The sequence below is a fragment of the Coptis chinensis genome, chromosome 6, assembly GCF_015680905.1.
Source record: "Coptis chinensis isolate HL-2020 chromosome 6, ASM1568090v1, whole genome shotgun sequence".
NCBI lineage: Eukaryota > Viridiplantae > Streptophyta > Magnoliopsida > Ranunculales > Ranunculaceae > Coptis > Coptis chinensis.
In genome coordinates this window covers 95,753,110-95,772,022 of record NC_141461.1, presented here as the reverse complement: position 1 = coordinate 95,772,022, position 18,913 = coordinate 95,753,110, and the positions used below count along the sequence as shown (strand labels likewise).

Below are 18,913 nucleotides of genomic sequence, written 5' to 3'. Positions count from 1 at the left end.
CGGATAAGATTTTTGGTTCATTATTTCGGAATTTTGTCCCATTATTTAAATAGGTTCCGATTCGGTTTTGAGTAATCAGATACCATGCACACCCCTAGTGGACACTAGACACTCTGTTGATGAAAAATTTATGAGATTATCATCTAAGCTATCAGCAAAAGTAGATAAACTTAGAACAATATTGGACAACATAATTTTTTAAACTCCCATTACTACGTGCTGCGACATATATTGTAGGGTGAACTAGTGTTACCCCCCTACTAGATGAGCCAATTAGGATTTCCCCCCCACTAGATGGGAAATTAGGGTCTCCCCCCTAAATACACACAAAAAAAATTCAGTCAACCTACTTTGACTTTTTGTGTGTGTGTATTTAGGAGGGAGACCCTAATTTCCCATCTAGTGGGGGGGAAATCCTAATTGGCTCATCTAGTGGGGAGTAATACTAGTTAACCCTATATTGTATACATTAAATATATAGAGTTTGTGTCGCTTTGGTGAAAAATATTTAACCTTGGATCTAGACGCTTGCTTTCTATTAGAACTTTGTGTACCTGGACATGCCTTTGTTTTTTAGACATGGGTCCTTGGGTTCGGCATGATTCAATCTATTTTCTATGAGGTCTATATATTTTAAAATGACTACATATACAAAAAGGGGGAAGATAAGGAAAACTACAGAGTAAATCTTCATTCCCAGCTGAGGAACAGTACGAAGCTTCATTTCATGCTAACTCACTGAAATCCCTTGTGACCCTGCATTTATAGCAAAAGTAAGAAGACATCACAAGAAACATTTGGAAGCTTGCTTCCGGAAATGCAGTGATGCAGTTATATTATGGATATGGCCTAAACCTTAGTCTTGAACTTCTCAAGAGTTAAAGAATTTAGAGCTTGCAAGTCACGCTCACCTTCCCAATCGAGTCAGATGTGGTTCTTCCATTATCAACTCTTGCAGTGACTTTGCATTTACTTCCCTATCACTGCCAGTGATAAAGGAAATGGAATTTGTTAAGATCATCATCACCAGATAGCAAAAGTTTAAAGAAAAAGGAATGTGTTACAGTCATCATCACCAAATAGCAAAAATTCTTAAGAGGAAAACTGTAAAGAGTCTCACAAGAGGGGTATTAGATCTCGTCTTTACCATTTACATAGCCATGAAGTGTGAATTTGGTGATTTGACTCTATACTTCATGCCATCTCAAAAAACAATCTAAGGTCAACATACTAAGACCTGTCTTATTTTACTATTTGTTTACTGTAAATGTGCACAGACCTCATACCACAGCTTCCATACTACTAAGAGAAACACATCCTATGGCCAGTCATAGGTAAATCACGCACAAAATACATTATTGTATGATCTATCCATGTGTTTGATATGGATGCCTTCCACAGCGCAAGGATTATGACTCGTGCGGAAGAATTTTTGGACATCATGCCCTACGAGTTAGTTGGCCAGGTGCCCCAAAGTGAGGCCTTAATCTAGCATTCCAAAACTCAACCTCCTGTCTTTCTTGAACAAGCGGCAAGGGAGTAAGGCAACGAATGATAGCTCCTGTTACTTTAAAGAAGGGTGAACCCAACCTCTCCCTCCAGCATAAGGGCCCAATGGTCTTGTTATTTGCCTCCCTAGTCACTAATCATGAATTAAGTGGAACTCTGGGCGGGGACGGACTGTTCTACATTCCGCCATGCCACAGTGACCAGCGTAGGAAACGATTGTACCTAATACCTCGCTTTGATGGCATCTCAATTTCACTTAAGAAGACAATTATCTCGATAAAAGTTTTGTCAGTTCGGTGGTCTAAAGTCTTCAAAGAGTTTAAAAGATGTTTCTTTGAGTCTTTTGTAGCTAGATGGGATCGTCTTATGTTCTTAGACATGGGGTGACGGTGCATGTCTCGGGTTTTTTTTTTTTTTTTTCATCTCTTGTAAATATTTTTTTTTTGGTTATTCTCTTGTAATGTAGGCCTTCTCAGCCTACTTTTCCTTCATCACTTTTTAACGAGCAAAAAAAAAATCTCTCTTGAAGTTTGGGAGAGTATTCATAACAGCCAAACCAAACCCCCACACCCCTATATATGAAAAGGGTCACTCATCCTTTTCAAAACAAGACACCACAACTCTCTCTCTCCCACAAGGCCAAACCTCCACATCCACTTACCTAACAGGGTCAGGACAAAGGTGTGGACTTTCCTATCCCCAAACCTCCAACCTTCTTAGGTAAACAAACTAAGTTCTAATTGACAAGTTGGCAGCTATGCTGCTCCTCTAAGTCGTCCAACAGAAAATTACAGATGAATGAGTCAATTCTATGAGCCACACATTCACGCTTCCGTACAGAGAAGATCTAGTTAACAGGAAGATTGAATCCTGACAAAAAAAACAACTGGGAGATTGGATAGTGTGCTCTTAATGAGCACTAACCTAGACCTTTTAGACAAATACATGGCCTTCCACCCACTTAACTTTTTACCAAAGGGTTCAACCGTAAGATCCAAATGGACTTAACTCAGTAAACCATGATATTTAAATGGTAAAGACACAGCCTCACAACTGAATACAGATGTAACTGCCTCTATATCTCCCACCCCACCCACAGGAAGCTCTTGGGAAGGTTAATACAGTCCAGATACAGGCATAAAACACCCAAGAATGCCCCTCAACCACCTCACTAGCCAAAGTGATATTGAGGGCATGAGCAAGAAAACTAGTCCTGCTAAATTCCTCCACCATGTTCATGAACTCCACCCTGATGGTTTTCAACCACTTGGAACTAAGTCTATTGGGAAGTCGTCAGGACCCAGAGAACAATAATACCTATGCTACAAATGGCAAACCACATTTTTTCAAGGTCCTTTACATCCTACGGCCCAAATGAAGGCCATCCAAAGGACGAAGCTGGCAAGGTACAATATAAAGCTTTGGACAGAAATTTGCAATGTCTTCTGTAAGACAATCCTCGCCTATAAACTTAATTCCCTTGGTATGGAGACATTCCAAGTGATTAATGCTTTCCTAAGTCCTAACACTAGCCATCTGATGAAACAAAGTAGTGTCTTGATCACTCTCGACTAACAACTTAGTCTTGCAATTTTGTCTTCAAGACACCTTATCTCTTCTTGCCAACCTTCACTATTTAATTTCTCCATAGAATCTGATAATGCTGATTGAAATGAAAAGATGCTTCATAATAAAATAAATAAACAATAGTGGCAGTATTTATAATAGAACGAAACATAATTAGAAGTACAATTGCATAAATTGCAGCTTATAAGGAAAAGAAAAAAGAACCGAACTAATTGGGGTATTAGGAAGGAAAGAAACAATCATGGGTTAACTAGTATTACCTCCCCCACTAGATGACCCAATTAGAATTCCCCCCTAAACACACGGTCAACTTGGATTGACCATTAACTTTTGTGAGAGTATTGTTTTTATTATTTTGGGTGTTTTTAGTAATGGGTGTGAGTAGCATTGTGTGGTTGTTAAGTGGTGTACCTGTGGGTGTAAATATACTTGTTAAGACATAATAAATAGTGGGTTAGAGCAAGAACAGTTTATTCCAGACTGATCTCTCTTTCTCTTTCTTATTTTTGTCCACTCCAAAACTTCACTACTTTCAAGTCAAGCAACTGAAAATGACACAAATGCCCTCATTGTTTTCAAAAAGAAAATGTTCAATTTTACTTAGGTGGGGGCAGTTGTGTCATTTTCAGTTATTTGACCTAAAAGTTAACGGTCAAACCAAGTTGACCGTGTGTTTGGGGGGAGGAGACCCTAATTTCCCATCTAGTGGGGGGGAAATCCTAATTGGGTCATCTAGTGGGGGGTAATATTAGTTAACCCAACAATCATATCTTCGACTCCAAGCATCAAGGAGTTGATCTAATTATGGTTAGATTATAGAGCTCATATTCTCCTTTAAAATATTTAAAATAGTGGACTCTTTGCTAAAGAATTTTAGTTGTAATATGCTTGTTGAATTGGACTCCATTATCTTGCAATTGCTCTTGTAAATTGCTTCCCTTGGCATCTTGCCAAGGGTATAATGATTGGGAGTTGGGCTCTTCATTTGTATTTATCTTTTTGATGACATTGTTTTACCTATTAAACAAACAAAAACAAAAGCAAAACATAAAATGGGTATGGAAGAAGCGCACCTATAATCAACAGAGAGCAGCCTATGATGAATATAGTAATCAGGACCAACGAAGTAACAATCAAGCTACCAGCATCAGGGTGAGGCCAGCTCCGTGAAGTAGGAAACCTCAGCATGAAGGTCCCAGGCTCATGGATTCCCCTCAAACCTCTAAGAGAAAACTCTGCGTGTTCCTTTGTAATCAAACCTTCAATCCACATGGATGACACACACCCCCAGATTGCATTTATCCACTTTCTAGACAATGTAAAAGCTACTAGGTAGAGCCAACACCACATCCTGTCAAAATTTTCTCGAGTTATACTCCTGGCATCCAGCGAGTCTATGTAGAAGCTCGAAGTCCTGAACATTCAACAAAGTATGAATAAGCAAGGATTAGTTTTAACTGGTTACAGGAGTTCCAGCTGGAGAGTGAGATAAAAAACTAAGCAGGATGATGGTGAATGCTCTCACAGACTCATGGGTATGAAGTCTTAAGTATCGGGACTTAGCTTGGTTAAAAAAAAGCGAACTGTGATAACTTCCCTAACTCATTATTATGAAACAAATAATCCTAGTCATATAACAAAACCTGATCAAGAATGCAAATTTTCATAAACTTGTACATACACTAACAAGATTGGACTTAAATCCTATAGGTTCAACCATGGCTCTTGTACACAAACTCATTCCTCACTTATCAAGCCTTCTTTATTAAGAGCTAGGAATAATAAATTTTTGAGTTGTTAAAGAAGTAACCTGGTTTATCAGACACCTTGAACTGCAGTGAGAAATTCTTGTGAACAGTTCTCCAATCTCAACGATTGCATTTACCCAAAGAACATGAGTGTTGCCTCGTGAAATTAGGTCCCAAGCATCAGACCCCTCCTTTAATAATTGATTTGCTATTAAAATTGGGTACCTGAAACATGAAACGACTAAGAGGAAACCTAAGGAAATCATCAAGTAGATCTCAAGGACGTTGCAGCAGGTAGTGTAGAACTGTACAAGCAAAAAGCATAGAGGGACCTCACAGCTAAAACAGTTCGTTAAATCAACGTGTTCAATTTGTGACATTCTTTTGGAGAATCAAAAGAACATGAAGGGGAGGAAAGGGAAAGTAAAGTGTTCAATAAGCATTTATAGTTTGTAAATGAGCAAGCTCTTTATACGAGACTTGTTTAATGGTAGTTCAATTTCCCCCAATTGGAATGTACAAATACACTTCCAAAATCGTTCTACTGAAAACCTATTTCAAACTTCAAGTCATAACTCATACAGATATAGCCATATAACAGAATTTGAATGTTACCAGTGGTGGGAACACCCTGTGTAAAAGGAAACTTGCTGGGCAAAGTTTGTCATTTCCAGATCAGTAGCAAAGGCTGCAACCTCCTTGAGTAGTAGATGTCGTTCATTTATGCCCCCTAGGCAACATTTGAAAATGGTCAAATCTGGTATTGGATTTCTAGTAGCTCCCACCTTCTTGATAGCTGAGTTGCTTTCTCGAACACTTTCAGAGTCTGACGGAGTATTGTCTGTTCCTTCGAGGTTTTCTACTTTCCCCTTGACACCCTCCCCGTATGCATATCCAAGCTGTGTAATTGGTAAACCAATATACTGAACTATGTATATGATAGTAAATAGAGAAAATAAACACAAAAAATAAATAAATAAATTTTTAACCTGCAAATAAAAACAATACAAAAGTCTCCCACCCCCACTAACAAGTAGAAAGAAGGAACATCATACCCATATGAAAAAAAATCTGTTATCAAGGCTCTCCTATTAATCCAACAGTACATATTAAACAATACAATCAGAAAAAAACATGTTATACGAGGGGAAAGAAAAAGAGTGCAAGATGATGAGGACAAATATAAGCAATCTTTGGCATTATACTAAGACGTAAGACTCCAAATGTTGATACCTGAGTCTATTTGTCCCCCCCCCCCCCCCACACACACACACACACACGGATATTTCAGTGGATAATGATGCACAAGGAGTAGTTCCGAGGATACCTGAGTAGTGTTTGAGTTATTGGAGTTGCATTTATCATATGGATGGCCAAATGTGGGGTCAGACTGGACCCTCACTGATAACTTTCTGCTCCTACTTTAACACGTTTTGGAGGCGGACTGCAATTTGATCCTTGGATAGCTGATTTTAAAAGCTCTCCATCTCCATTACTCTGTTGAGCTTCTGGGGATCCGTCATCAAATCCCGTGAACTGAGGCTCATAGAGTAGAGAGACGGCCGAACTTGACTTCTTGCCCATAACAGAGGATGTTCTGGTATTATGAGTCCTTGAGACGCAACGAATCTGTTTGGTGTATGCCTCAAGAAAAGGATAGCTTCTGCTTTTCAAATGTCAAATCGGACACGAAACAGCCGATTTTCACACTTGGAAGAAAGCTGAAAAACAAGAGAAAATAAAGTAAGATCACAATCATCAAAAGAACCTTGTGGAACTGGAAGTTGTATCTTAATAAGAAAACATTGGCACACTAAAGCCAGAAAACCTGAAAGGTTACATAGATTCTTCCTCACAAAATTTTGTATATGTCCAGCTGACATACAGACATGCCAATTAAAATTTTAAAACCCAGGGTTGAGAACCAATTTATTTCTTCTTTTTTTGTTCTTTCTTTTCTTTTTTCTTGGTGCTAGGTAGGGTGGAGCACCATATAGTGCCAATGCCATCAGGTACATCATATCAACAGGGTTCTCTAAAAACTATAGCCATCATTTCATCCACCCCGCATACATTTTCTACTTTTCCATTTTCTACAATATAGATGAAAGATTTCTATGTTTTACAAACCATGCTATTCAATTAAAGATTTGGCCCATTTACCTTACCAGATCATCGGAATCTTGGAAATTGTAGACCTTGTCAAGCCCTGTTTCAACAAAATCCAAGATGACTAACTTGAGTCTTTTACAACTTGGTGAAGTCAACCCGGATAGTTTGCCTGACTAGATCAACAGGAGGATGACTAACTTGAGTATTTTACAAGATCCAGTGAAGTCAATGAAGATAGTTTGCCATCTTAACATTAATATGATTCTTATTAGATGAAGCAAACCATTGATGAAAACTATGTAACCTCTACTGCTCTACACCATGACGGTCCAAGTGTTGACCATGCATGGCAGCGATCCATCATTTTGATGGATCCCACCTACAAGACAAGTAACCCAAATAGTAGGGGAGCCTAAACTAAGTGAACTATAGCATAAATGACATGGAAAGAGGGTGGTAAATAATCAAGTGAAGAACGCCAGACACTTGACTATAGTTGCTAGATTTGTTTTAACTTTTGGAAAGATAGATCTCCCCAAACCTACTATATTCTGGTTGCTAGTCAGTAGTCTCTAGTGTGCTCAACGTATACAACAATGAGTTTGATAGAATGGTCCCGATAATGTGGGACACAGTTGCGGAAGATGTCTAATTTAAACAATACTTCAAGCTAAGTTTCCTTATAGTCGTGGCTGTGTCCCCGTGTACATCCTTCCAATGTAAACCTTATTAGACATCTCCAGGGTACTAGTTTTATGAACTTTTTGAAGTATCACCCAGAAATACTTATTCATGATTCTAATATATTTTAATCATAACTGTCATGTTAATAGAGGTAGAAATAACCATATGTAATGTCACATCCTTGAATTAAAAATACATTCTAACTATCAAGGCTCTTAAACTTATGGAGCTTCTAACTCAAAATCAATTGACAATGAGTGGAAAGGCCCAAAAACTTATACATTGTTATGCAAGGCTTTCAATGTCCAACATGGGACCATATTAACCCCCCTAACGTGTGTCATTACTTGAGCCTAATACATGGACAAACATACTTGGGTGACGTGGAGCTTAAGGGCCCTTTGGTCCAAGCACAATAGCCTGCTCTAGCACCATCTTAAACTTTGGAGCTTCCAACTCAAAACTAATTGGCAATGACTGGAGACTTATATATTGTTATGCAAAGCCTTCTATGTCCCATGTGAAACTATTTAAAACATCTAAAAAAACACAACATTATAGTTCAATTATTAGCACATATATACAAATATAAGTCGTTTAATTGATGCAAACAAGAGCTTCAAACATAATAGTTGTATCAGACCCAATTGGGTGATGGAAAGTTACAGCATTGGTAAAACATTGATGGGAGTCATGGGACGTTGCATGAAAATTTAAGGTATGATGACTTTCCATAGGTACACATTTAGATCACAATCTGTTTTGAGGATTAGAAGTTAAGGTAGTTTGAAAATTTAGGCAATTATATAATGAAATGTGTAGTGTAAGTACTGGTCCAAATAAAGCAAACCCCGATAGAAAGCATATAACCATAATCACGAAATTGGCATTTATTCATTAAAAAGATTCTCATGTTGCGTCAATTTTGCTGACCAAAATACCCTTTATACTTCAACGTCTTTTATCCTAAACAGTGATATTTTAAATCTTTTCAAGTGTTGAATACCAAGCAATGCTGCAAAATACTAGCCACAATACAACAAATAAACACCTGAGATATTTTGAGCTTGAAAGATGCCCGACCATGCAGCAATTTGCTTGGTCTTTGAGAAGATGCAAATTCAATTCCATCATAGCTTGTCAATAGTGGAGCGTCTGCATCAGTTGGGTTCTCAACAGGATTTCCATTGTCAGCATATATAAGTGAAGCAACAACCTAGTAACACATGACAACAGGTCCTGGTAAACAACGACAGAACTGCAGTGGCATAGAGATTAGTGATTTGGAAATGAAGCAAAAATCAGAGAATAAAACCTCCATTTCCTTGTTTACGGGATGCCCGAGGCCATCTAATAAAACAACATCCAAGTTGAAATTCTTGCGACAAGATGCCTGTAATATACAAAATCACTACTATAACATACTGAATCATTCTACAGGTAATACTGAAGAAATAGATTAAGTTCTTCATAAAAGTATAAAGACTACTAAAAGGTGAATCTGATTGACTGCTGGAAAGTATTCTCGCCACAAAAAAAAAGAAGAAAGTGAAACGCTTAGTTTTTAGCAGTTAACTATTTTTTATTTTTTTTATTAAAGGTGTTTCCATCAAGAATTTCTCATCAATTTGAAAAGATAACAGTGTGTGCAATTAATGGAAATGCTTCTATAAAAGTTTATTTAATTCAAAATCATATATAATTCCTCTTCACTACTGTGAAAAACTAGTATACGGGTATCCGGGGCCAAACGAAGTATAAAGGAAGAAGAAGATGAGAGGGGTTACCTGAAAGCAGCGGCACGGAGACAGAAGAAGTGGTTGATGTCTTGACTCATGAGGAAGAAGGATGGAGGGGGCTGGGTGTTTTGAGGCTTGCTTTTTGTTTTGTTTTTCTTTGTTTTTTTGAAACACTAAAAGACAAAAAAATCGGACAGACGGAAAGTGAGTTTAAGCGTCCCTCACCCAAAAACTCACTTCATTCGGGACAATTACAGTAGGAACATTCGGTCATGGACCACTGCCCGATCGGGAAAAAAAAAATGGACCACTGACCTATGATACAATCAAGTCGGTCAAGCAACCATGGTACTATGGTACTCAGTAATAGGATACCGAGTTGAATCACCAAAACAAATATTCTGGCTAGACAATAGAAAAATCAGGTTTCATCACATTATGTGATGTGCAAAACAGTATATTATTGACTTGTATTCGAGGGGCATCAGTGGTTCAAACTCCAAAAACAATGATTTGAAGCAGTTTATGAATCAATATGGATGGAGTTCATCAGTTGTACACAGCAATAAGCAATTGCTGCGCAATTAATTGTTTTCGTGTTGAAATGAAACATATTCAAGCATTTGCTTTTATAGCATAGAGATCACTATGCACGTAAAACATACAATAAGAATATCTCCAATTTGGAAACATAAATGGCTCAACCGCTCAACGCTACAAGGGTGTCACATATATTTGCTGTTGTTAGAGAATATAACTATATAAGTACCAATGGCCTTAGGGTTTAGTCTGAGTATTCAAGTTTAGTTAGTAGTCTTACGTGATCTGCCTATATATTGATGTAACTCTCGTATGTGGAAAAAAAAAACAATATGATAATGAACTCCAGTCTCTTGTTCATCTCTCTCCTCTTGAATAGTCATTTAATGTGTTTCTCTAGTTTTAACTTGGTATCAAAGCGGGTTATTGTATTGGCCCAAAGTTCTTCACTCGACGTCACCCAAGTCTTTTTCTCCACGTGTTAGGCTCAAGTGTGGCCCCAATTTATAGATGTTTGCAGATAATTATTATTATTTTAAATTTTAGATTTGGATATTATTATGGTTTTCCTATGAGTCAGTTTGTAACACACCAACTGTTTAATCAGATGCCTCATTGAAATCAAGGATATGATATGGAGTGGTGGTATCGGACTGTTTTGTGCTTTGTGTCGGACGAGTGTACAAGTTTCGTGGCGTTGTTTTGAGTGCTGGGAAGCAGCTGGTCCTCTTCTTGTGCGCTCTTGATGTGTGAAGATCCTTCGGAATTGGTTTTTTGCTTTACAAAGTCCTAAGCTTTGAAGTCGGTTCAGTGTTGAGCAAATTTTATTGAGTTTTTTTGTCAGAATGGTCTTGTGATAACTGATTAAATGAGTTACTTGTTGTTACACCCTCAAAGAAGATGTTTGTGGTTAGCTGGTCGTTTGTTCCAATGTAATGTAGTTGATGACTTAGTGCTACTGTTGTGAAACTTCTTGCAGATCAAGCCTCATGCCATGCCTTCGTTCGCTATGCTCTGTTTATGTGCACCCTTATGTTGAGTAGGTATACTACTGACAACGTTGTGTTGTGTGTCGTAGTTGGCAGTTTGCCTGAGGCATGTTTTCCCTGGCCGTTTGTGTGCCCGTGTTTTCTTTCCAAGCGCATGTGTTCGAGGATGAAGTTTGTGGTTGATGTGTGAAGCTTAATGTTACTGGCTGCCGCTTTCTCTTTTGGATGAAGTGTTGGTGAGGTATTTTGTTGTGAGGGCAAGTGGGGTACATGCTTCACATTTGGGTGTTTAGTAGTATTGCAAGCCTGAAACATACAGTCTGAATATTTCGTCTTGGGGGAGTGTTAGAGAATAAGTGTACTATTATAACCATTAGTAATTAGGATTTAGTCTGAGTATTCAAGTTTAGTTAGAAGACTTAGGTGGTCTGCCTATATACGAATGTAACTCTCATATGAGAAAAACAACGCAGTATGATAATAAACCCCCTTTCCTTGTTTTGCACTCTCCTCTTGAATAATTATTTAACGTTTCTCAAGTTTTAACTGCTGTCATTTCCGGAAGTTGAGTTAAAAAAATTCACCACTTCACCCTACCTAACAGATATATTTCCATCATTTGTGCATAAGTATGATATATCACGCTCTATATATGCATTCCTCATGACGTGGATATAAAGATTGAAATCAAAACGTTTCATTTCAACTCAAAAATATGCAACTATCCTATAATTATAGTTAAAACTATAGCAAATTAAGGTCAAACAAAGGAGTCACAAGTAAAAAATTCTCCAACCTTTCCACCAATGATGCTCCAAATACCATCCCCATCTTCTTCAATCTCGGTTATGCCTGCAGTATCAATGGATAACTCAATTGGTGGGTTCTGCCATCAAACAAAAATACTCCTTAAGAATTATGTGAGTTTAACTCTAACTAAGACAAATTTTAGAAGCAGTAATTTCACATGCACCTTAACAAAATGATCTTCCACAGCGGATTTCTGAGGCAAGATGAATCTAATGTAGCGAACATAACCTTGCAGTCTCCCATTTTCTGCATCTGTGCCACCCAAAGTAACTCCTTTCAAATCCTTCAATTTGGAGTCATTCTCCAATGAGGATAAAAAGCTCTTTTCTCCCTCCAACTCCCCGTCAATGTATAGACGAATAGATGTTAAAGGTACCTAATTAAGCCATAGCATTTCAGAAGTGAACAAAATAAAACTCAAACCAAATGTAATTAAAAATTACTTTCAGCACTATCAACATATTATTGTATAAGAAACCTGATCATGGTCATAAGATTGCAGTGGGCCTTCCTGTTGCGAATACATAAAATGTATTGGATCGAATCATTGGGTCTGACTTACATAAAATTGTACACAAAAAGGTAAGACCATTGGCACCCCTATGGGGCTTACGGGGTCATGAAATTGGGTGCTCTCTCTCTCTCTCTGTGTTTCCTTTTCTATTTTTTTTTTTTTTTTTCCCCTTTGTGTGTGTGTGTGAGTGTGGCGTTCCCTTGTTGCTTGAACATGTCATTGTAACGAACCTCACATCCAACATGAACCCATTTATTGAATGTCCACTCATTCTGTGCTGATGCACATGGTACTTCACACCATGAGGCAAAATTGCCAGCATCAGGAGCTTTTTCGAGTAGGAAAAACAATGGAAAGAGCATCATTCTCTTTTCCTTGTTCATAACAAGGAAAGGAACATTACCTTCAATATCAGGGTGCGTCTGCATAACCAGAAACATGTTAGACATCATTCTTCATAAGCGAAAAATGTATAGGAAGGAAAATGACAATCATGAGAAGTCAATGGAACTAACTTATTAAATTTTCAGATTTCTGATGAAAAATAGCCAATATGTTTTCCATTTTCTTAGAGTTCATCCTAGTCAGATAACGACATGAATGACGACTTGCACTCGGTTCATGATGATAAACGCGAGAACTGCTTCTTTTAATAGAAGTATAACCTTCTTCACAAAACACGCAAACACCAACTGAATAAGATCTTTACCCCATGATTAATCCATGAAAAACACAAACAAGCAACACACACATTGTACATGAAAGAAATGTCCAACTACCAATTAAAAGTAAAAACAAAAAATGTTTCTCTTTCGCAGTGAACAACTTCTTTCCAACTCTGGATTGTGCTTATAGGGTACTATGGGTTAGCCTAAACTTCCATTTCATTGTAACATTCAAGTTATAAATGAATACTACAAACTACAAAACCATCAAACACAATAAAATGGTGTAGCTTATTATTCTTCCAAAAAAATAATCATGAATTATTATCACTCCTCTCCATTTGGTCACCAAAAAACTCAAGGCCTTGCAGAAACAACTTCATGTAAGAATTTTTTATTCTCTGTTGTTCGGTATATCTAATTATCTTGTGGTATTCGCCAATGTAACATTTTATTATCAAGGCATCATCATCTACTTCGAACAAGAGTGAGAAGAAAGGTGCAAGAAGGAAGAAAACGCTGAAGATTTTCTAGACCCTCAGACTCCTCTTGGCGAGAAGAAACAGCTTTCTACTAAGATGGAGAGGCAGTATTAACCCTAGCCATGTCGAGAAATCATGGTACGACTGGTGGGACAAATCAGGTTTCTTTGTGCCAGATGCTGCTTCCAGCTCGAAACCCTCGTTTGTAGTTGTTCTACCGCCACCAAATGTCACTGGGGCTCTACACATAGGCCATGCCCTCACTACTGCTATTCAGGACACAATAGTCCGTTGGCGGAGAATGTCAGGTCATAATACTTTTGTGTCTTTGTTGATACCTAGAACAGACCACGCTGGGATTGCCACGCAGGTTGTTGTGGAGAAGAAAATTATGCGCGAGAGTAAATTAACCAAGCATGATATCGGTCGGGACAGATTTGTATCTGAAGTCTGGAAGTGGAAAAACGAGTATGGAGGCACAATTTTAAATCAGCAACGCCAACTGGGTGCTTCTCTCGATTGGTCCCGTGAGTGCTTCACTATGGACGAGAAATGGTCCAAGGCTGTGACAGAGGCTTTTGTTGGGCTATACAATGAAGGTCTTATCTACAGGGATAATCGGCTTGTTAATTGGGATTGTGTCTTGTGAACTGCTATATCAGACATTGAGGTAGATCACGTGGACATCAAGCCAAGAACTATGAGAGAGGTTCCTGGGTACGAAGACCCAGTGGAATTTGGTGTGATGGAATTGTTAGCTTACCCTTTAGAGGGAGACGTTGGTGAGATAGTTGTTGCCACAACCAGAGTGGAAACAATGCTGGGCGATACAGCAATTGCTATACACCCTGAAGATGACAAGCATACTAAATTTCATGGCAAGTTTGCAATTCATCCATTCAATGGAAGAAAACTGAAAATAATTTGTGACACACTTGTTGATAAAGATTTGGGGACCGGTGCTGTTAAGATTACCCCTGCTCATGATCCAAATGATTTTGAATATGGAAAGCGTCATAATCTTGAATTTATCAGCATTTTCACTGATGATGGGAAAATAAATAGCAACGGTGGTTATGAGTTTGAGGGGATGCCACGGTTTAAAGCTCGCGCAGCTGTGATCGAAGCATTGAAGAAGAAGGTAATGTTATCTCAATGTAGCGTCACATTTAATCGCCTTTCCTTTTGTGTCTGGTGTAAAATATTTTATCTTCTAGCTCTTTTAAAAAAAATTATATTTACTTTTAACATAGTTATCCTTGCATTCAGGGACTACATAGAGGTGTTAAAAATAATGAGATGAGCCTTGCTGTATATTCCAGAAGTAATGATGTGGTTGAACCAATGATAAAGCCACAGTGGTTTGTCAATTGTGCCCTTATGGCTAAGGAAGCGCTTGATGCTGTTGTTGATGATGAGAATAAGAAGATTGAGATCATTCCTAAGAAATATGCTGCTGATTGGAAGAGGTTCCGTCACATTCCATTTTACTTAGCTGATATATTTTGGTATTTACATCATATGCTAGACTCAGGAAACTGTTTTCTTGATTCTTGTTACCCGACTCCTAAAACTTCTTGCCATGGATATTACTCTCGTGTTTGTGGAACATATTCATTTTTGGACGAACGGCTGACTTTAAGTTTATAACACTGTGATTGCAATATTTTGTCGTTCAAAAGGATAGGAAGGACATAGTATAATAGTAACAAAATAAAACAGGTTAATGTCTCATCATCCCATGTCATAGTATTATATACTCGGGGAGGAGTTTCAACTGATAGTATAGCCGGCCTTTGGATTTGTTCCAAGACTGCTTCAGATGTATTTTACCCAGTGTTCTAAAAAACGCTAGGCGGTAGTCGGGCGGTAGAGCGCTAGCGCTGTTAGCCTTCTAGACGCGATGCCTGGGACGGGCTAGAAGCTAAAGGCGGTTTTTTAATTATTATTATTATTATATATATAATATATAATATATAATAATAATAATAATTAAAAAAAAACACCTAGAAGTTAAAGTAAAATTAACTTTATATACTTTTTAAAAATACATATTAGTAATCCAACCACAAAAGTTAAGTAAAATCATAGCATGTCTCCTAACGGTCATAACTCAAACAAAATGACATAAGATCAAAATAATCCAAATAAACATACAAAAAGATAACATTATGACTTCTGAACTACTCCACTAAGTCTACAATTCTTCCTCTCCATATCTTTCCATCACTCTCTCCCATCGATTCAAACTCATACTCTTCATCTCTCTCATCCTCGCTCTCGTCATCCGACACAAAAATCTTCTTCATGAAGCTCTCTAACATTATTAAATCTTGATGATTCTCCAACCATACCACTGTAAATCGAACCGGGATCAACTTCTTCATCATCCCCACCATGAACAATCCATCCTTGTGCCTTACTAGCTTCACTAGCAAGTAATACATCTACCTCTTCTTCTTTTTTTTCCTATTCTTGTCGATGAGTTTGGCATTAAATGGGACATAGACTAGATGCTCCAACCTTTGTCATCAAATTCCCTTTTCTTTGTATGTATCTACACAAAAGAAAATGGAAGTTAAAATATTATTAGTACTATGACTTTCTTAGTTTATTTATTTAACCACTTACTACAAACTTTCTAGTTAGTACTTACCCCTCTCAAAAGCTCCAATTTCTCTCGATCCCGATGAACTTGTAGTCGGTGAGAGGATCCTTGAAGCCATTCTTTGCAAGTTTGAGTATGATTGCCATAGTTAGACCACCATCCAACTAGCCAATAGATAAGACAATAAACACAAATATAAATGGTGTTAGTGTGTTACTTAGTATTAAATAATATCGGTGAATGGAAATGAGTAACTAAGTAATGAATATCTTACGGATCATACTTATCATCATTCTTGGCGATCCTCACGCTGCCAAGGGTCTACCAAATGCACCTTCTTTTTTCTTATACACCAATAACTCATCATTTGTGACTTTATTTTGCATATCAAAGTCACCATGAAAGAAGTGCTCCTCTATACAAAGAAAAATCCCGTTCATGACAATTGGATCCTTTCCAATATCTTGATCTTTGAAGTAGTAATAAGGATTCAAAAGGTAGGCAGACCAAATGCAATGGATGGTATCAAACCAACCAGCGCTTTTTCTTCGATAATATCTATGACTGGATTGTAGTTAGCGCCACATTTTTGAATGTTTCTTTGATATCTTTCTCTGCTTTGGTTAGTTCACCATGTAAAAGCCCATAGATGGCTTATCTCCGTCAAAGAATCACGAAGCACTTTCACTAAAGGAGCAAAAATACTTTCAAGCATAGTGTTACCCCATTCCAAAAGCCATACTTAACACGCGGTGGAATATGCCATTTTCCCTTTGCGCTTGGACCATTTGCACTCCCCCATTCATCACTAGTAAACATAGTTTTCAACTTCTCTTTTTATCCATCAAACTTTGCAAAGTCGGGGAAAGAAGTTGCAAATCTAGTAACTCCCTTCACTATGTCTCTTTTTTTGTAGCTTTCCTCATCATCGACAATGTTTTATGATGTGAATAAATGAAGATAGTGAACGCTTTTGCCTTATCAATCACTTCTTTGAACCTTGGTAGCTTTCCAATCCGCTTCAAGCATAAGGTTCAATGTGTGAGTGGCACATGAACTCAAAACAAGTGTGGTCTCTTGTTCCTCGATAAAACCGCCCATGCCATATTGTTCAAGCATTGTCGATCCACAACTTGAACTACATTTTCGCTGAATTTCTTCAATACACTTATCAACATAAGAAAAATAAATTCTCCAATTAGTGTGACTCCTCTGAAACTTCCTTAGAAGAAAGGAAAGTTGTGCCTAGCTTGCAATTGACACATAAATTCATGATGCTCCTTCTTTTTCGATCGGACCACGCATCCGTCATAATAGAACACCCACTAGTAGCCCATTCTTTTTTTTGCTTCTCGAGTAAACTTTTGGTTCGCTCATATTCTTCCTTCAACAATGGCTCCCTCAATTGGTATTGGCTTGGAGGTAGGTAACCTGGGCCAAATTGACCAACCGCTTCAACAAATCTTTTGAAGCTATCATTGTCAATAGCATGAAAAGCAATACCGCCATACACCCATCGAGACAAATATTGATGCACGCTATGAGTTCTTTCCTTCCAAAGTGCATCATTAATATTTTGTTGGCGCATCTTTTTCCTTGCATCAATTGAGGAATCAGGAGTGATAGCGGATGCAAACTTATCCATAGGCCCTAGAGTATGTGGCCTCTTCCTCGACACCACCCCGGCATCTTCTTCATCAATAATTTGAACTTCGCTCTTTATACGCAATGTGCTTGTCTTTCTTACCCTTTTTAACTTTTGCTCCTTCTAGTGCGGCTTTACACTTGGCTTTATCTTCGTCGTTAGACTTTGGACATCTTTGTTACTTGTCCCTTAATGTTATGATAATGTAGCTTCATTCGATAAATGCCCCCACTAATTTCTTTATTGCACGACTTACATTTTAACTTATCCTTGTTGTTTGCATCTCTCAACATCCCATACTCCCAACCAACATCGTTGAATCACGTTTCAAAGGATCGGATTCAGATTCGAATACGCGGCATTAGATGCCGTTAAGAAGAAACAACATTACCAACCATTGAACTGAAAATATCACAAAGATCATACAACAATTAATAACCCAAAAAAGACAATTCAACCATATTAGTTCCATACATCGATTAAACAAATCAAGTTCATGTTATGTTAGATACAAATTTCTCATTATACAAATTGCTTAGGTACGTACCGCATGCGGGGTCATATATATAATTTTGGTAATTTAGTGCTTCATTTATCGATAGTTAGCCTCCTTAGGAACCACGATCATGGTGTGTCGAAATCCGAAATAGTAATCGGTCTTAAACATGGGAATCAAAGTCCATGAATTGAACGTTTTGATCCCATTTACGTTTATATAAGATGGAACAAGTGTGGGGTCTTTTATATAAGATGTATCACAGGCTTCACAGCACATTGAGAAGACTCATGATCATGAACCTGTTGGCTTGTTTATACTTAGCAATTCCCTACCTCTTTATTATTAAAGGTGCTAGTTTTCCTAGCTAGAGTTTATTTTGTATACAATGTAAGAAAAATGGAAGATAAGGAAGTTAGTACCTTATCTTGGAAGTTGGGAGACAATTGGAACAGCAGCTGTTGAACGAAGTTGGACGAGCTGCTGAAGTTGGATGAGCTGCTGAACGAAGTTGAATACGGGTTGAAGAAGTTGACGAAGTTGGAATTAAGTAATTTGACTAATTTCAGTCAAACAGATAAATGTTTCTTTTCAAACAGATATATAAGTATATAACTTATAAGCCCTATTGGGCCTTGCCTTGGGCGTTTTTCAAAAAAAGTTTAAAAACAAATATGGGCCCGACTAGACTGATTAGCCCCCCCTTGACCGCTGGACCGCTTTAGTAGGACCGCTTACCGCTGGTCGGGTAACCGACTTGTCCACCGATTATAGCCTTTTAGGCG

General features: G+C 37.9%; 2 pseudogenes across 2 annotated transcripts in view; one reads left to right on the top strand and one right to left on the bottom strand.

The window, feature by feature from the left end:
* Window positions 1-507: 507 nt before the first annotated feature.
* On the bottom strand, window positions 508-13,400 carry LOC147495729 (SH2 domain-containing protein B-like; annotated as a pseudogene). The gene is made up of 11 exons (XR_015197672.1): window positions 12,463-13,400; window positions 11,882-12,094; window positions 11,705-11,794; window positions 8,956-9,033; window positions 8,692-8,856; window positions 6,172-6,565; window positions 5,460-5,743; window positions 4,907-5,069; window positions 4,170-4,510; window positions 912-983; window positions 508-756 (listed from the first exon to the last, which is right to left on the bottom strand). The product of XR_015197672.1 is annotated as an SH2 domain-containing protein B-like (transcript).
* Window positions 13,094-18,913, top strand: part of LOC147495728 (valine--tRNA ligase, mitochondrial 1-like) — a 30,292-nt pseudogene continuing 24,472 nt past the window's right edge. The window contains exons 1-3 of the transcript XR_015199574.1: window positions 13,094-13,097; window positions 13,393-14,520; window positions 14,649-14,848. The product of XR_015199574.1 is annotated as a valine--tRNA ligase, mitochondrial 1-like (transcript). The remainder of the gene's footprint in view (window positions 13,098-13,392; window positions 14,521-14,648; window positions 14,849-18,913) is intronic.